Source organism: Poecilia latipinna, unplaced genomic scaffold (assembly GCF_001443285.1).
Source record: "Poecilia latipinna isolate Pla-1442-1.1 unplaced genomic scaffold, P_latipinna-1.0 Scaffold1356, whole genome shotgun sequence".
Classification (NCBI taxonomy): Eukaryota; Metazoa; Chordata; class Actinopteri; order Cyprinodontiformes; family Poeciliidae; genus Poecilia; species Poecilia latipinna.
In genome coordinates, this window is record NW_015113972.1 from 15,821 (window position 1) to 23,210 (window position 7,390).

Below are 7,390 nucleotides of genomic sequence, written 5' to 3' on the forward strand. Positions count from 1 at the left end.
TTTTCTATATTGCTGCTATTGTCACTGGTGGGAAAATATAAGATATCAAACTTAACTTGTTTACTGTAAATTTAGTGTTCATCAGCTGATGTTACTTTCAAATAGTTCAAGTAATATGGCACACACACATTTTTTCAGTTTGTTATTCCTCTATAAGGTCAAAATTAACAGCCATAATAACACCAGTTGATGTAAACTAATTACAAATTATGATATACTATACCCTGCATGCTGGGTATAGTGTAAATGACAGTATGCCGTTACACAACACCAGACTATGTTACAGTACATTACTGATCCTCACACTCTACATAACCTGTGCACTCCTAATGTTAGCCTAATATTGCTTTTATTTAGTTAATTTCACTTTAAAAATGATCATAGTTAATTTGCTGAGCGGTCGGCTGCACAAACAGACAGGGACGCAAACCAAACTTGTCATTGAACTTTGTAACTTTTACTGAGGTTATACAGTACAATACAATATAAGTATGGTGATGGATAGCACCTGTCAGTCGTAAGGACTCTTACATGTTGCATGTTACTCTTTACATCTGTAAATTTTGCACATTAACAACTTCAATATTTTTAACATATTTTCCCAACAGTCCATATTATACATTTGGAAGTTTAGTTAAAAAGATAGGCATGGTGTATGTGCAGAATTGTATTGTTGTTGTTTTTTTTTTTATCACAAACAATGTTTGTGATTTAAAAAAAAATTGAGTTATTGAACCATAGAAAAATATCAGCTTCATTTCCTTCCATGGAAAAAAAAAACAAACAAAAAAAACAGGAGTTTCTGTGCTCAGCGAAACCTTCCCAGAAACATAGCAGACCAATAATACTCCGCAAACCAGTGATTCAATAAATTACATTGTGGCAAAGAAGCCATGTAATTGAAATATCTAGATAAGAATGAGAGTGACTCTAAATGATATAAAATGATGGAGACAATAAAAGGAGCGGTCCGGAGATGGGCTTGTGGTTGCCTTGAACAGTCTGGAAGGGGCGGCCTAAGTAGCAAAGCCATAGAAACATGTTGAAAAGAGCTATTGTTGCTTTTGAAGGCAACCTCTATCTCTCAAGGACATCTAATTAACAGACAACAGCTGAGTCCATTTCAAATGGTAATATATTTTCCATTAAATGCATCATTTTCAATGCTTTATTGCTTAGTTCAACAAACCTTTCTTTTTTTCTTATTATTTTGCAGGGAGGTATTTAATGCTTTATTTACTACACTCAATACATTGTTTACACTTGTGCAGGCATTTCTCTTTGACCTCTTCAACGTATAATAGTGAATTGGTGGTAAATGAAAGGTAAGCATTTTAAAATGTTTTTCATCTGATTCAATATGTCATTTCAATGAACCGCTTTCGCACTGTTTCCATCACATCTAATTTAATAATGAAGTAAACGACCACAAAGGTCCCGGTTCATGAAATGAAGATCGCAGAGATACGTTAAGGTTTATACAAACCTCTCTGACCGGTGCACAACCAGAACCGCAACGACGGGAAATTCTAAGAACACGTTCTCTTTCCAAACATTTCTCAAAGCACAAAACCTTCATTCTATGTTTCCATATGCTAGTGACACACTTGCAGCAATTCAGACTAGATTGTTCTGAGTCTGAACTGAGTGAGAATTTTGATGCTGGACCTGAAAAAGGCCGATCCTCGACAACCTGACAGAACAGTTCTGCAAAGAATTGGGGTAAAATTGCAGCATCCAGATGTGCAAGTCTTACTGAGACCTATCCACACAAAGCCCATATAATGCAGTAATTTAAGTTATGATAAATCATTTTATGTAATTTTCATTATTTTGTAGAAACCAGTTTCCACTTTGATCTTGAAGGGTTTTTATGGTAATTGTATTGTCAAAAAAGTTGCATTTTGTTCGTGTTAGAAGGTAAGGCAAGGTAATTTTATTTATATAGCACATTTTCAGCAACAAGGCAATTCAAAGTGCAAGAAGGGGATAAATACTTTATATAGGCACTGTAAATACACACTAAGGTTTATTAAGAAATTAAGTTTTTATTTTGTTCAGAAAAAAAACTGAAAGCAAGGTTGGTGGAAATATTTTGGCGAGAAAATCAGAGCTTTGTTAGCTTAGCTTAGCTTAGCTTAGCATATTTTTTCCCTTTGTTTATGGTTCTACGCCATGTTTCTCCACAAAATCTATTCTGTTTCTGCAACTACTCTGTTACTAAAAGAACATCAACACACTAACATCACTGTATGTGAATTAATATGTTTATTTGATGATTACTAACTCATCTGTAGCTCTTCATTTTTTGCACTTGATGCTACTGCGTACGCAACAAAATAAAATCTGTGCCATGGGTGAAGCAATTATCCAATACTCCTTTTCACTGTTGGGTATCTGCATTACTTTTCCAAGTTGTATAAAAACATCTTTAAGTAATGCATGTAGAGTTTTCTGTGACACAATGCATGGTGTGATCTCTGGCTAAATCTGGATGTCATGGATTTTTTTTTATTTTTTTTTTTAACAAAAAACATCAGTAGTTTAAATGACACAGCTCAGAAACAGCACATACATTTTTCATAATGAATCACTTGCATATTTACACAAGTGCCAAGTCTGAAAGAAATGACTAGATTACAGCTTTTCCTAATGTCACACTATGCATACACTCTGTCTGCAATGACAAAGACTCGCTCACCTTTAAAAGATGAGGGCTTGGAGTTGCAGCATTCACAGACTGTGTATAGATTCTTGATCATTCATTCAGAGGAGTTAAGGTGATCCTTAAGAAATAAAAACAGAAGAAAATGAGATGATAAAACATAATGTATTCTATGGATCCACAGCAGCACAATGTTATTTTGACACATTTTTATCAGAATACACAGTCAAAACGCTTTTACACAAAAATCAAGAAAATTACAGACAACCTTGAGCATCCTCGTCATGAGACTACCTTAGACAGTGTCTTTAGTCAGAGGCTTTTTCAAATTTGTTGTAATACATGCTGCTACAGGAGATCTTTCCCCCCAAAAGTCATCACTATCTACATTGATTCTGAAGAATTTGAATTAATACGAATTAGAACATTTAATTTGCCTTTGGGATCAATAAAGTATTTTTGAATAAAATGTTTAATGGATGTCCATTATTAACAGCAATATGAAAAAAAAACATGGTACAAAATGTTAAGATTAGATCAGTGTTTTCTTACTACATCATTTTCCTGGAAAAAGCACGGTTCTTTTTCTAAAAAACTAATCTTTAACCTATTCTGACAATAATGCAATCAAAATTGCATTATTTTGATTGCAATTTGCAAATTGCAATTTGATTATTTGATTTATTGGGAGAATTTCATTGTCTGAATTAATAACCTGCAGCATTGTTTTGAATAGGGCAGGTTGTTCACCTGATGCACCCAAAGCATTACTGACTGTTACCCTCACACACTCATGCAGAGTAGCTAACTGTGTCTCCCGTGGGGGAAAAGGAGAAGGGGATCTAAAATCAATAGCCGCTAAGTTAAAGATGCAGCTTGCCATTTGACCTGTCCTCCTCTTGTCTTCATCACAGTCTTTTCAGCTTTCTCCTCTCACCACCCATCACCCCTCCTCGTTTACTACCGTAAATGACACGCCGACACGCTCCTAACAAGACACAAATTGTTTAAGTCAGTCTAGGCGGAAGCGAGTCCCGCGTCGGCGGGGCCGCTGGCGATTATCTGCAGAGGAACAGTAGGTCAGAGGTTTGGACAAAAGACTCAATGCAACCTCTTTGGCTGGCGAGGAGGAGGACCGAGTGCGCTTAAATGTCCTGGGAGTCATTTGCCTCTTGATTTTGGAATCAATGAAGGGGATAAAAAGAGGAGGGGCGGAAGGTTTCTCTCCAGCAGAAAATGGCATTAGAGTTAATGACCAAGTTGGTCCCAGAGGGGTAGTCCATATTAAAGCTATTTCAGCAGCGACAGCTTTCACCACATGACCTGGCTGATTAATGACAAAGTGGTTCTAAAATAGGAGTAACAATAACTGTCAGTCAGTATGAAAGAAAAATAATTATTCAGAAGCAGTCTGCTGTTTGTTTTGCCCTTTTCCTGGATTTCATTGCCTTAAAAAGGCACAGAGACTCTGCTTTTTGGTATAACGATCCGTCCATCTTTTTCCAGTTATATGTGACAAGTTGTCACATATAAGAAACATATAAGATAAAAAGCTGATAAGATCAACAGAGTGGAGGCTAGCTTTAAGTGTGTGTGTGCATATACTTGCTTTTGTTACATTAGTAGGACCTTTCACAACACAATTGCTTACCATATGAAGACTGGTCCAAAGTCTGAGTGTGGTGTGCTAAAAAGTTATTTTTGGGTTGGATTATGCCTTGGAAATGGTAATGATTTGGGTCAGGCTGCTTGACAGAGAGGAAACCTGTAAGGATGGAAATGAAAAAAATAAAAATAAATGAATTACTCCACCATCCAAAATAAACACATGATAATAAAAAATTACAAACATTTAGAACAAAGAGAGATTAATGTTGTGTTTTATAACAAAGTATATTCTTTTTTTTAAGAGTCACAAGAAGTTGAATTTTGAGAAATTATGAAACTCAACTTGAGATACTTTCATATGTTGCACAACCACTTTACCATGTGCAAGGCTTGAAAGTTATTTTCATCTATGCACATTATCTTTGAATAAAGGTGGCTTTACCCTGACATTTAAATAAATCTTTTAATACTATTTACAATGACATTCAAAGTTATGATTTGTATAAAATGGCAAAGACTTTAACATGTTGATTTTGATATGTTAAAATTTAAATGAAATGCAGTTTATTTATTTATTTAATTTAACGTAAAAATGTTCTGGCCAGAACCTTGTATTCTCATGTTTCTGTAACACCTGTAAATCTGACGCACAAGCTACATCCGCAAAACAACAACGATGGACGACAAATCTGCTTCTCTTGTCCACTGGGTGTTAATTTTTGTTTCAAAAAATTACCTGGTGGGACTCTGATAGGAAAAGACTATTGTTGTGTGCAAGTTATGAAAGGAGTTAGCCTATTAGCCTGAAATAGCCTCCCAATGCTAACCATGTAGCAGTACCACAGACGTCCCCAACACTAAAGTCAGCGTCCACATTTCTAAAAAAAGTTCCATGAAACAGGAGTTCCTGGACCCCTGGAAAGCACTTGGCACCAATCAGATAGTTGAATAATTTAAGTAACATATTTAAAATATATTTGTTATTGAGTTTATATATCTAATAATTTAGCAGCAAAAGGGTTTTGAATTGAACATGTTGCTTATTGAGTCAATATATAGTTTGACTAAAATGTGATTAACAGATTAATTAAAAGACCCTGCCATTAACTCAATTAAAAATTTTAATCAAGTCCTGTCACTAAAATTTACCAGTAAAAAATCTAAGATTCCATCCTTTCTGATATTCTTCAAAATGCAAAGAAGACTGACAAAGTGTTTTATGAATATTTAAAATTCTCTTCAAGAATTTGAAAATGAAACTAATGTGAAAAAAAAATAAATACATAGAATTTTTTTTAATCCAACTTGAATGTTTAGCAGAAGTTTAGTCAATATATTCCAATGCATATATGAAATCAACAGATTTCTTTTGCCCTATAATTCATTGGGTAAGAATGGCCCTTCAGTCCACTTTAGGACTGCAGACACCAGTTGAAAAACTCTTATGGTGCTTGGGAATTGTTCTGAATGCTGATTGTATCGAGCCTGAGCGGACGGCAGGGGCCCCATCTGATATTTATCGCCTCGAGTCTACCAGGGGTGACCGGGGGGCAAGGCCGCGTCCCACTTGTCCGACTGGAGAGCAGATTAAAGCGTTCTGAAAAGCTGCACACTGCTGGCCGCAATGAGAAAAATAATAATGTGGACATGGCCTTCCCTTTATGACAGTAACAACACATTCTCCGGGGACCAATCTTTTTTTATCAATACCGAAGAGTGACAAACAAGCACACACCCAAAGCCAGAATTGTGTGAGACGATGTATGGAGTAATTATGATGCTTGTGTATCTTGAAGGTGGGGATGACAAAAGCAGTCAAACAAACTTTTATTGCCATCTGCCATATATTTTTAACCAAAAAGGTACATTGTGTCTCATTATTTCTTTCAGACTGAAAGAGGCACTAACTTTACTTACACCCTCCACCAAAAAGTCCTTGAACGGGCAGAACACTGAAGAGCAAAAAAAAAAAAAAAAAGAAGAAGAATGGAAGGGGAGATGCATCAAAATGAAAAAGCGTGTTCGTTATTTGGAGTTAGGAAATCGTTGACATTCACTTAGATAAAAAGAACAAACTTGAATGTACTTTTGGAATTATAACCAGAATTAAGAATATCCTTACAGAGACAGTCTTTCAACTAAACACTAAGTAACAGTTTTGTACTTAACAATTTGATCAATTAAATCAGTTTTATTCAAATGCCTGAACCAAAATGCACTTAAAAAGTCCTAGTTTTAACTTAGGCCAACTTCCTGAAATCCTCTACTGGCTCCAAATGAAAGAAACCCACATTTTTGTAGATTGTTTTTCTAGCATATTCTAAAGAAAATGCAGCTTTTGGAGCTAAGACAGCTAGCAGCAATGCTACTTGACATGCTGTTGGCTAGCATTTGCAAAGCAGCCAATCTGTGACTGGTGCTGGTTGGCTGCACCCTAGGAACTATTAAAATAGGCAGTTATTAGTCGTTTTAGAGGGGGACTCAAATATCAAATATCTGCAGATTTTAACCATTCACAGGGGGAAATGTTCCCTGACCTTAGCGAATACTTAATATACCACAAATATGCATCTTTGCTATAATAATGACTCAAATGTTACAGCAATGGCTCAATAATAAACTTAGTTACAGTCATTCTATGCACTGCAGCTTCTCTATGTACACTGACAATAATTCACTCAACTCAGCATTCCAAGTGCTTGACTCTAGCTGGATGACCTACTTTCCAATTGAGATAGATTGATTATTTGACCATTTTCTATTAAACTCTCAATCCCACATGGTCAGTTGATCCTTAAAACTTAAATGTCGCAAAGCAAAATGAATGAACTCTGTGCTGGTTACTTGAATTCTACACATTATCATAATACTCAGAATTTAGAAATGATGGTGCAGCACAAGCCCATGAAGTATACTAGGAAACTGTCAGCAGCTTAAATGTTAAACTAGTTAAAATGAAAAAAAAATACAAAAATCTGCATCCAAACTCAGCTGAAGCAAGTCCATGTTCTAAAATCAAACATTTCTATTTTCACTAAAGAATGCTGAAGGTCTGATGAGCGCGCACCATCTTATTGTAGATCCCAAAACAATAAGGAAAAAAGCTTTTGATCCGTG

At 35.6% G+C, this 7,390-nt stretch overlaps 1 long non-coding RNA gene across 1 annotated transcript; it reads right to left on the minus strand.

The window, feature by feature from the left end:
- Positions 1 to 435: 435 nt before the first annotated feature.
- LOC106961980 (uncharacterized) lies at positions 436 to 4,441 on the minus strand. Its single transcript, XR_001427869.1, has 3 exons — positions 4,317 to 4,441; positions 2,702 to 2,786; positions 436 to 1,016 (listed from the first exon to the last, which is right to left on the minus strand). It is a non-coding gene; the product is annotated as an uncharacterized LOC106961980 (long non-coding RNA).
- Between the last annotated feature and the right edge of the window lie 2,949 nt (positions 4,442 to 7,390).